The sequence below is a fragment of the Euprymna scolopes genome, chromosome 24 (genome assembly GCF_053919585.1).
Source record: "Euprymna scolopes isolate OS-2025 chromosome 24, ASM5391958v1, whole genome shotgun sequence".
Lineage (NCBI taxonomy): Eukaryota > Metazoa > Mollusca > Cephalopoda > Sepiida > Sepiolidae > Euprymna > Euprymna scolopes.
In genome coordinates this window covers 102,384,160-102,396,416 of record NC_136505.1, presented here as the reverse complement: position 1 = coordinate 102,396,416, position 12,257 = coordinate 102,384,160, and the positions used below count along the sequence as shown (strand labels likewise).

The 12,257-nt window shown below is 37.3% G+C and overlaps 1 protein-coding gene across 6 annotated transcripts in view; it reads right to left on the bottom strand.

Annotated features, from left to right (window-relative positions):
• The window catches only part of LOC145246885 (tyrosine-protein kinase CSK-like), a 570,595-nt gene that overhangs the window by 401,458 nt on the left and 156,880 nt on the right, over positions 1–12,257 (bottom strand). For 3 of the 6 annotated variants that reach the window (XM_080108752.1, XM_080108754.1, XM_080108755.1), the window contains exon 3: positions 1,947–2,051. The exons of the other annotated variants lie outside the window; for them this stretch is intronic. The gene's annotated coding sequence lies outside the window, so the exon portion shown is untranslated. The remainder of the gene's footprint in view (positions 1–1,946; positions 2,052–12,257) is intronic. 6 annotated transcript variants of the gene reach the window in all.

Sequence of the window (12,257 nt, the reverse complement as noted above, 5' to 3'; positions counted from 1 at the left end):
AGTAATTGATTATTTAAGAGATGAATTCTTTGTCCTGGAATCTGGTAAGACCAAAAACCCAAACCGGTCGTAATACACACATAATATTATACTTTAATTAATGCACAATTCTTATTCATTATAAACAGAAATATCGTAGGTATTAAGCATAATGTTTAAATCCATTAAGTAAAAAAAAAAAAAAAAAAAAGAGGATGGAAAGAAACTGAGACATGTGCATGCAAGTATTGTTTTTTTTCTAAAAAGTTCATTTCTTGAAGTAAAATACTCGATAATCTCGGTCGAATAGTATGTGAAAATTAGAAAAAAAATGAAAAAAAAAAGGTATATTATTTCGTATAGATATGATCGTTTATAAGAAAGGAGGGTCACAAAAAAAGCACTCCTTTTTAACAGACTTTGGCAACCATGCATGTGCGGCTAACGTTCATTCTTGAATTGGTTTGAATAGAAAAAAAAAACGTTAATTCGAAGATGTCATCCTGGAGCAGTGGATATGGAGGCTGCGTAGTAAGCTCCGGGCTTCATGTGACTTACCTCGATTATTATCCATAGTGATTGAAAAAAAAAAAAAAAAAAAAAAGAAAGAAAGGGTTTTTTAACCAAATCCCCCACTCCGGAGACAAATGACGGCATACTGAATGTATGCAATTGACAGTTGCAATCTGGAGGTATCTGGCATCTATCCATATACTCAACTAATACATACAAGGCATGTTTGAATCAATTCCCACTTTATGCCGTTATATAAGTTTATTTATTATTTAATTAGTTCAACCAGGTCATAAAGGGTTAATAATGTAAATTTTTATCTGTTCATTTGTTTTTGTTTTCTATATAATCTAGATATATGGAAACAGATGCTACATCTGCGATAATACAAGGGTCATGCCAGGTGGCTTTACTACTCAAATATAATGGAATAAAAAAAATTAATACAAGAGAGTCACCACTTAAGGCCTAAAGACCACTCAAGGATAAGGGTTAATAAATGTAAGGTGGTAGGGTAATAATCGTTAAATGGTTTAGATTGGGTAGAATTTAGATTATTTAAGGTGACATCTCAGCAGAACTTGTTTACGTTAGACTTGAAGGCTACCATATTCTAGCCGGTCAGGAAGCAGGCCAGTGGAATCGTGTTTCACAGGTGAACAGTTCTAGGAAAGAAGCTTTGTTCATGGAATCTGCGTTTTAGTTTAGGCACAGATAAAGAATGGGGAAAATTGTTGATACTGGTTATAGCTAGTCGAGTGTTCGGGGGGGGGTGTAAAAGTTTGGCAAGGGAGGGACCATAAATTAAAGCTCAGATGAGCACTTGCCATCAAAATAACAACAGAGCAAAGACAGGGAAGCAACGCTTCTTCTGTGGGAAAGAGGTTGAAGGGAAATGAAAAGAGCGTCACCTACTAGGTTTCAGAAGCCGGTTTTCAATTATCAAGGCAAAAGGATGTACTTGGCTCTCATACAGATAGAGGACAAACAGTGAGATACCTACTGGAACAGTAAAATGGTCAACTATTTTTGCAGCGATGTTAGCAGATTTGATGCATTCCATTTCAAACCATTAATTCTTTAACCCTTATCCTTGAGTGGCCTCTTGGCCTTGATAATGTGGTGATTTCTATGTAAAAAAAAAAAGAAACTTGTCAAGACATGGAGCTTCCCCAAGGCAGCAGCTATTCATTTCAATTGGGGCCAGATAGGGGTCAGAGCGATTATGATGAAAAGAAAGTTTGGTTTTAGATGTATTAAAATTTATCAGCCACCTTTTTTTTTTTTTTTTTTTTTTTTCAAATTTATTTGGGGGACCCCCCCCCCACCTATCCACACACACACACACACACACACACACACACACACACACACACACACACACTTTCATTAGCAAACATCTGAGAAACAAAAAGTCATGCAAGTCAAATATTGAAACAAGATTTGTTACTTACAGTTAAAAGTTTCTGACAAAAAAGGCAAGAGATCTGTTCAGCCGAAAGGAGGAAGTTTAAACATTCGGTGTTTATTGATCGAACAAGAATATGAGCCAAACTTACCTACAAAAAAAAAAAAAAAAAAAAAAAAAAAAAAAAAAAAAAGCATTAGATACAGTAGAACCAAAGGCAGCATCTACAAAAAAATAAATAAATAACTGGAGAAAAAAAAAATTACATAGATAATTTATTCCAAATGGTAATTCCACAAAGAGGCAACCTCTCTTTTTTTTTTTTTTCTTTTTTAAATGCGTTTCATTAGTACTTAACGTTCAGTTTTTACACATGCTAATGCTCACTGCATAAGTAACTATTTCTACTCTAATATTTAGTGCATTTTTGTTCATGAAGCCAGTATCTTCTGACAGCCTGATCTGGTAGCACCAGATGCCCTAACAGGTATTACCACTCCAGACCAAAGTAAACCTAGAAGCAATGGTAAGTAAGAGGGGAAACTCCACACCCTCAGTCCCCAAGATGCCTCACTACTGGATGTCTTAAGATCATCTCCAGGACCGAGACTGAATTGATTCCATTGAGTGTTGCAGATTACCATTTTTTTTTCTTTTTATTTAATCAAATCATGGAATGCTTCAACCAACAGAATCTAATTTCTTGGTATCAACAGTTGCCACTTAACGAACAGATGACTGTTTTCAAAGGCAAAGAGTCAGTCTAAGAATGCCTGTGAAATTCTCTAAGTCTCTAAAAAAAACTTCTTTAGCACAATATCTGTCAGGGTTTTCATAGCTTTCAGTTTTGGAAAAGCTTTTAGCAAGAAATCTTAAATGTACATCAATTTCAAACATGGCAAACTTATCCATATTTTCTTTTTTACCTTCTGTGAATTTAAAAAAAAAAAAGAAAAAAAAAATTATGACTATTTTATAACTAGTGAAGCATGCATGGTCCCTCGTGAGTGCACAAGCAAACGAGGAATAAAAAAATGACTAAGTTCAGCATTTGCAACCCCCCCACCCCCGTTTGGCTCCAAAAGTACCCAGGGGACATCAAATCCTGGTGAAAATGAACAAACGGGGCAGTTTTAGGCCTTAACATATATAAATTTCAGTTCTGCATTATGCAAAAACAAGAAATGACCAAGTCCATCATTTGCCCTCTCCTCATTTAGCCCCAAAAGTCCCGAAGGCCTTAACATTTAAATTTGAGTTCAGCACCATGCAAAACTGCTAAATAGACATACACAGAAAATTTTGGACAAATATGGTAAAATAGTTCCAAAAATGAGGTGTTTTTATTAGTCCTAAAACAGTACTTGGGGCACATCCAAGAGTTATCGCGAAGTATAAACAAACAAAATTATATAGAAATCAGTTAATTAAAACTTTTCAGAAAGTTTTATAAAAATGCAAGGCATCAATTTTTTTTTTTTTATAAATAATCACAAAATACATAATTTTAACCATTTTAACTCAAAAGGAGGCAACCGAAGTTTTCCCCGGAAAAAATCCGTTCTGTTACTTTTTTTACTCATATCATGTTTAATGTTTGTGCAAAATTTAAAAAAAAATCGCAAGCTGTAGCTATTGAAAAAAGTGCGGACAGACAAATGGACGAGGGTGAATTTACAGGTCCACCCTCCTTTTGTCAGGGGACCAAAAATAGAATAACCATTTCAATAACGAGTGAAATTTATTATCCCCCCCCCTTATTTCTTTTGCATCGCTTTTATCGGTCTTTACTGAAAAAGAAAAATTAAAAATTTATTGTATAAAAGGGAGGGTGAGGCTAAGGCACAGAGTAAGGGATGGGGGGGGGGATACAGGACGCCGAGACAACCGAAAGTCGGGGATGGGGGGGGGGATACAGGACGCCGAGACAACCGAAAGTCGGGGATGGGGAGGGATACAGGACGCCGAGACAACCGAAAGTCGGGGATGGGGGGGGGATACAGGACGCCGAGACAACCGAAAGTCGGGGATGGGGGGGATACAGGACGCCGAGACAACCGAAAGTCGGGGATGGGGGGGGGGGATACAGGACGCCGAGACAACCGAAAGTCGGGGATGGGGGGGATACAGGACGCCGAGACAACCGAAAGTCGGGGATGGGGGGGGGGATACAGGACGCCGAGACAACCGAAAGTCGGGGATGGGGGGATACAGGACGCCGAGACAACCGAAAGTCGGGGATGGGGGGGGGGGATACAGGACGCCGAGACAACCGAAAGTCGGGGATGGGGGGGATACAGGACGCCGAGACAACCGAAAGTCGGGGATGGGGGGGGATATAGGACGCCGAGACAACCGAAAGTCGGGGATGGGGGGGGGATACAGGACGCCGAGACAACCGAAAGTCGGGGATGGGGGGGGATACATGACGCCGAGACAACCGAAAGTCGGGGATGGGGGGGATACAGGACGCCGAGACAACCGAAAGTCGGGGATGGGGGGGGATACAGGACGCCGAGACAACCGAAAGTCGGGGATGGGGGGGGGATACAGGACGCCGAGACAACCGAAAGTCGGGGATGGGGGGGGATACAGGACGCCGAGACAACCGAAAGTCGGGGATGGGGGGGGATACAGGACGCCGAGACAACCGAAAGTCGGGGATGGGGGGGGGATACAGGACGCCGAGACAACCGAAAGTCGGGGATGGGGGGGGGGATACAGGACGCCGAGACAACCGAAAGTCGGGGATGGGGGGATACAGGACGCCGAGACAACCGAAAGTCGGGGATGGGGGGGGGATACAGGACGCCGAGACAACCGAAAGTCGGGGATGGGGGGATACAGGACGCCGAGACAACCGGGTCGGGAATGGGGGGTGGGTATAGGACACCGAGACAACCGGAAGTGGGGGATGGGGGGATACAGGATACCGAGACAACCGGAAGTGGGGGTTGGGTGGGGGGGATATAGGACATCGAGACAACCGAAAGTGGGGGTAGGGTGATACAGGATACCGAGACAACCGGAAGTCGAGGGATATAGAACACGGGGATAGAGACAAATAAAGTAAGACAGAGAGAACCAACACTTTATTCTTAAAATATAAACACTGGTACTGATACTACTTCTCATAGTTTTACAATTGAACAATAGACACACAGAGAGGGAGGGGAGAGATAGTTAATTATTTTACACTGTTTTTTGGCTACAACAATAGTGATTTGGTAACATCCGGTTACCAAGTACACCAAATTGTAGTAATTTTTTGTCAGAGTAACAAAAACACAAGATCTGACCTATCTTTTACATCTTCAAGATCCAGTTACCGACTCCTATAAACATTAGTATGGTGTAAAAAAAAAAAAAAAAAATCCAACGTTCCTGCTTTACCAATGTAAAAAAATAAAGGGAGGAATTATTTTAAAAAATTAATCTTTATAGACCATGTAGTAAGTTGCTAAGTTTGGTGCTTGTTCAAAATTCCCCCACATTAGAAAAAAAAAAAAAATCTGTACGATATATATGTACCCATGACAAAACAAAAATATTGTATTCCAAAAATCACATAAATTAATCAAGCAGTTTTATTTTAAGAAAATTAAATTTTATGACTACCCAAAAAGTCTTGTGACGCCAACTCAAAAACCATCAAGAAAAAAATGGGAGATAATTTCATATTCTTATTATATTGATTACCAATTTCCATTAATCACTTAATATTATTCTATCTATAAAAATGAAACTACTTGATAATTTCACATGATTTTTTTTTAAATATATTTTTGCTTTATCATGGGAACGGTATCAGGTTTTTCTTTATTTTTGCATTTTAATGTAGTGGGAATTCTATACAAGCACCAAACTGCAAAGTAACTTATCACCATCATCCAGTCTGGAAATCGAAATATGCTTCTGCTATGAGAGCAAAATTCAAAAATTCAAATATTTAATTCCAAGTAAAACCAATTGTATCTACTTAATTATCATGTTGAAATGGCTAACATATCCAAAAATGACAAAAAACTATAAAGTAGAAAATTAATTATTAATGAAAAGTTTTCGACGACAATTAGTGAAATTAGCGAGTTTTGTTCAGTTAGCCTAAGATTTTGAAAGCTTTTCAGAAAAGAATGCCCTCCCTTGTTAAGATTCGAACTCATGTTTATTTCACATGTTTATTTTAAATTTTTTTTTAACAAAGCTTAATTTTCACTAATTTTGTTCGAAATCTATTTTCATTATTTAATTTTTTACCTCATAGCTTTTTTTTAATTTTTAGATATGTTCATTATTATGACATGGCAAGTACATACCATTGATTTTACTTGGAGAAAAAACACCGACAATCTTGACTATAATCCTTTTGATTTTCATTTTTAGTTACTTTCTATTTTGATCCCTTTACCACCAAATTTTACTTTTCTGTTGTCTTAAAAAAAAAAGAAAAAAAAAACAAAAAACAATATTTCTTACTCTTATGGATTGTGAGCCCGACTGGTCTTCAATGTACAGGTCTATACAAGTCAATGTGCGTCAGTTGCACTCTAACTTCCGTCACGTGTGGATTTCATGATTCAAAAATTTATTTATTGCATAAAAAAAAAAAAAATTCTTAAGGTTAACGCTGTTTTCAGACAAATTAAATCCAATAAAAACAGCAAAAAAGCGACCACACAAAATTAAAATGTTTACCAATAAAAAATAATTTTTTTTTTTTTAAATTGCTTTGTCAAAATAAGAAAATAAAAATTAAATGATGGCAAAGCCGTGTGGGAAAAACCAATAACATTATCGTGCATTTTAGGAATAGGTATCCAGACATTTGCAGCAGTATTTCCTGTACCTCTACGATGGTCACCATTCGCTCATGCATGGATTATTGTTGCCACATCTGAGCTGGTGCATCTACCACTAGTCTCTTCCCCTTTGATAGGGCCCAAAAAAGAGTTCTCAATCTAATAGGTCCCACATTGTCAACTAAGCTCCAACACCTGTCCCATCACCGCAATGTTGCATATCTGTGCCTGTTTTACAAGTATTTTAATGGAATGTGCTTTGATGAACTCATTGCACTTGTGCTCCTACGTCATACATATCCCCGACAAACCCACTTAGCAACAAAATCTCACCCCTTCACTACTGAGGCCCCTAAATGACAAAGCTTTCTACTCTAACAGTTTTTCCCCCTCAAATACCTAGACTTTGGAATTCCCTTCCTGCTACCCTAACTGTACTGATATGCAGAAGTTTAAATGTAAGATAAACCAACATCTTGTTAATCTTTCCTTGGCCTTATCCCAAATAGTAGCCCCTCACATCTAAGTGGCAAAATGCCTTGTCAGGGGTGAACGAGAGTAAAAAAAAAAAAGTAACTTAGCAATTCTGACTAAAGGAAGAAAGCCAAATGAAGTTCGGAGGTTTCTAAACAATACTAATGAAACTTAATAGATCTTGTAAACTAAAACTTAGTTATGGTTAAAGTAATCAAAATAAAAGCAAAAAGCAAAATTAATGGCATAAATACTGCAAATTTATTGGATACCTATTCCTAAAAAGTGCCATGGTTTATAATAAATTTCAAGATCCACATGCACGTGTTTCACCTTAACTAAGAATCATCAGTGTGGCTAAGTATAACTAAACATGGTTTCCAACTCAAGAGAAAGAAAACCAAATGAAGTTCGGAGGCTTCCAAACAATACAAATTAAATTAAATAGACTTTGTAAACTAAAACAGTTTATGGTTAAGTTATGGTTAAAGTAATAAAAAATAAATTTAAATATAACTGTTCGGATTGGATTGTGTTGGTTGGAAGTTTCAGCAAAACATGAAATTGATGGCAATAATATTGCCAGTTTCTTGGATACCTATTCCTAAAAAGTACCAAGATTTAAAAATAAACTAACCTGAGTGCCAACCGTTGCACGGATGTTTGGAGATGTGTGTTGAGCAGCAAAAAAAAAAAAAAAAAAAAAAAAAAAAATGGTAGGCTCGAACCCATGATGCGAAGGCGGAAAAGTAAACCTGACGTTTTACCCCTACTCCATGATGCAACCAGAAGTTTGGAACATTGAAACTAGTAAAGCCATTCCAACCAATACAATGATTTTCAAAAATGGCGACGAAAAAAAAAAAATACACACCCTCCTTATAGAAAACTGCCCAGTTGAGGGTGAAGGAATTAATATTTTGGGCCAATTTTTCAATATTTATCGTCCGAAGGGTTGACTTCAAAATGATACCGATCTCATAAAAATCTGTTGCCTCTGTTGAAAGTTTTAGGCAGACATACATACATATTTAAACAGACAGGTGAGATTTATATAATAGACTAGCCTGGGTGCCCGGCGTTGCCCAGGTGTTTAGAGGTGTGTGTGCTCGGGTGGAGGGTAAATCAAAAGAAAAGAATAAGCGAAGTAATCACCCTGTTTAAATATTATAAAAAAAATGTTAAAACTTATAAAAAAAAAAAATAATGGAAGGCAAACGAACAATGTTAAAATTTCTTAAAATCGGAAAAACAAAAAGAAAAAAGAAAACGCGAATATGATGGAAAAAAAACAGAAAAACGAACGTTAAAGCTTCTTTAAAAAATCTGGAGAAAAAAAAAAAAAATATGAAAAATAGCTTAAATAACCCTTTCTCAATATTAAACTTTTAAAAATCGAGAAAAAAAAAATTAAAAAAAGACATTTCACACCACGATTCAAACTCACAACCTTTAGATAAAGTGTGCAAAAAAACTGACACGTTACCTGCTCTGCCAATAAAGAGCTACTAAAACATGTTTGAATTTATTTAAGTATTAAAAACAGAATTGACACGTGTCCGCAATAAAAGTTAACTCTGCTGCTTCTATTTGACCTCATTAATGAGGTCAAATAGAAGGAACGGACTTAACTTTTGTTGCGGGGGGGGGGGAGGCAACTTTTGGGTTTGTTTACCCAACTTTGACTTTTTTCCCCCCAAGATGTTGGGGAGGGGGAAACCACCTCCCCATTGTTCAGATTAAATAGCAATTGTCTGATATAAGGAGTTTGGTCCCACATTGATCAAAGTGGATTGCTTCTGGACGTTTCCCAGTGCGATTGCCGGGAACGTTCCCTTAGCTTTGAATTAATTTTGGGTTTTATACAAAAAAACTGACTGAACACAAGACGGGCTGGAATAGCAATAATTTTGTAAAAATCGACATAAATAAATCTAGAGGCGACCCGCGTTCCCAAATCCTGGATATTATTATCTAGGGAGTATATAAACAGTTATAAGCAATAGTAACCCCCCCCTGGAACTGTCAGCGAAAAAAGCCTTTGCGAGATACATAAAATGATCACACACATTTTGCCTTTTATATCTATATATATATATATATATATATATATATATATATATATATTTCAATACCACATACACATGTTTCACCTTAACTAAGAATCATCAGTGTGGCTAAGTATAAATGTACCAATAATCACAACACATAAAGCAAACGAAAGTCACTTTTGACATCTATCAGACATCTTTACCTCCACGCCCATCAAGACAGCTATATGACGGAAGAAAGGGAGAATTATACTGATATTCATTAAATCAACAAAATCAGTTTCCATAGATTGTTTAATCAAGGAGAGGGAACTCAACCCTGAAAATTTGAATATATATATAAGCATCCGATATATTATTAAAGTGGGTACTTCTATATCTTTGCTCTGGTAATGGGTATTTTCTCCCAGTGTTGGAGCTGTTGGTTCTGGGCGTGTGTGAAGAGGGCGTCTATAGTATCATAATATATTATTTGATTTAGTTCCTTCCAAAAAATACTTCATCTAGATAGGACTTCTTTTCATACAGCCGCAATCTTAGAAAAGGATATTAACTCTGTATACATCAGTGTTCTATATACTCTTACCAATGGGTGTATGGACAAGGGAATTGATCCTATCACCACAATCATGAACTAAATGTCAAATACTTTTTTGTCCATTGATACAAAACCATGCTGACATTCAGTAAATTTATAAAATGGCTTATTCAAAAGAACAGAAACTTAGCATGTCTATAAGAGAGAGAAATATCATTACATTAGGCCAGGGGTCAGCAATTTGACATCACAGGCAGGATTGTATTATGACAGGGAGCAGGCTGGATGAAGGCTATTAATGAAATATTAAGGAAAATTACATATGTAGACCCCTGTCAACCTAAATATTTAAGACTATAATAAAAATAAACATTGTAAAAACAAAAAAACAAAAATTGAAAATTAAAAAAGAATGAAATAGAAAGACGATTGAGACAACATGGTCACTTTGAAGCTGTCCACACCCAATGTGTTGCTGTGGCAAAAATAATGCAAAATGTGACACAAGCGACGGCGCTTCTGTCTATCCGGTCGGGTGATGGAATCAAAGGGCAGAGAAAAGAAAAACTTTTATCTATAGACGGTTTATTAATATACATGACATTAATTTGCATATGAAGACAATGATTGTTGTGAAAAAGGAAGGGGGAAAGCACAGGACTGTCCTTATTGGGGGGGGGGGGGCTGAGAAAGAGAAAGAGAGAGAGAGAGAAAGAGAAAAAACGGTCGGTGAAGATTACAGTTGAAGGTGGGAGTTGCCAGAAAGGAGTTTGGACGAATATTTATTATTTTTAACCCCGTTTCCTTCAGTCGCCGGTCAGTCTGTTAAATCAACTGTTTTTTTTTTTTTTGCTGTTTTTTTTTTTTTTTTTTTTAATTATTTCCTTAATTTTTCATACAGAAATGAAAATGATCGAGTTTTCATAGTATTTTTGCAGCCATAGTATTCAAATTAAGTTGGGTGGATCAGAGGAACAGCAAGCCTTTTTGTTGAATTTGAAAAACTGTCTGGTGTTAAAAAAAGAAAGAGTCATCGGTAATCAGGCTTGTGGACCGGTCAAAATGCCTCTTTTTAATTGTTAGTCCAGTCTTGATAAATTAGTAAAATAAGCATCCAGAAAACGGAATTAAAAAAAAAAAAAAAAGTTTCCATCTTTTTACAATGAATATAAAAGTGAGGTACAGAGGCTCCTCCTCCACCTCCTCAAGAGTTCGTTCAAGTAGGCAGACGACACCCAGCTGTTGCACTTTGATAGGAAAACTGATATTTTGACCTGCTAGCATAAGACGGGAGGGGGGAGGGTTACATCAACCCTGGTCAACAGGAAGAAGGACACTCATTGACCTACATCTGCGCTAGAGAAAAAATAGCTAGGTTGACCAAAGGAAGAATGTGACATTAAATAATTAAAAAAAAAAAAAAAAAAAAAAAAAAAAAATTGTTATATTTTAAGTCTGTGCATGTGCATTACACATTCTAAATGAGCAGTTTGATAGCTTAAAACAGTTTCTTCATCTGCGATAATATATATATATATATATATATAGGGTGGAACGATAAAATTGTTGCCCTAAAGAAAACTTTATTTTAAAACTTTATTGAAAAAAAAATCAATTCAGGTAACTTGTTTATGTAGTAGAGCTGATATCTATTCAATGTAGCTGCCTTCAGCCTCAATCACCGCCTCGATACAGGTTGGGAACTGGAAGCGTGCCTTTTCCACAAGCACCAGCGAGAGCTCAGTGAATACTTAGCGGATGGCGGCGATCAGGCTGGCTTTGGTGTTGTGAGAGGTCATGTTCGTGATGTTTTCAAAATATGACCAAATGAAGTAGTCCAGCGGTTTCAGGTTGGGGGAGAAGGGGGGGGGAGTGAGAGAAGGGTACAAAGTTGTAGCACTCTTTCTGAAGCCAAGCCTGGGTCTCTTTGAGTTCTGCTGCCACACCCAGAGTTTGCTAGCGGCCACCCGATTGCATCAGGGGAACACCACACTCTTCAGCACATCCTGGTACACTTTGGTGTTGACTTTCAATCTGACTTCGAACAGTCGAGGTGGCATGACGTGGCCTTCACTTGTAACCACACCAAAGACAATAACCGTGGATGGAAATTGTTTTCATGACTCTGGGTATGTCCCTGTTATTCATGGCAATCCAGCAATGCATTTTGAGGGTGCTGGCAATGGTCCTGTTGTCATAACTTAGATCGATAGAAAATGTGAATTGTACAGCAGCACATCTCCAACCTTGTTCGTTGAACACTGTGTCTCTTTCAGACATGATAGAAGGTTCTTATTGTTCTTGGGATTTGTACACAACTGGCCAACAAGTAAATGTTCTGTAACAAAATAAAGAAAACAGTTATTAACAAGAGAAATAGGAGCCTTCCATCATGTCTGAAACGGAAATGGAATCATGCCTTTTCTAGGGAGACAATTTTATCGTTCGATCCTGTACATATATTCGTGATGGGATAATTACAATACCCACCCCCC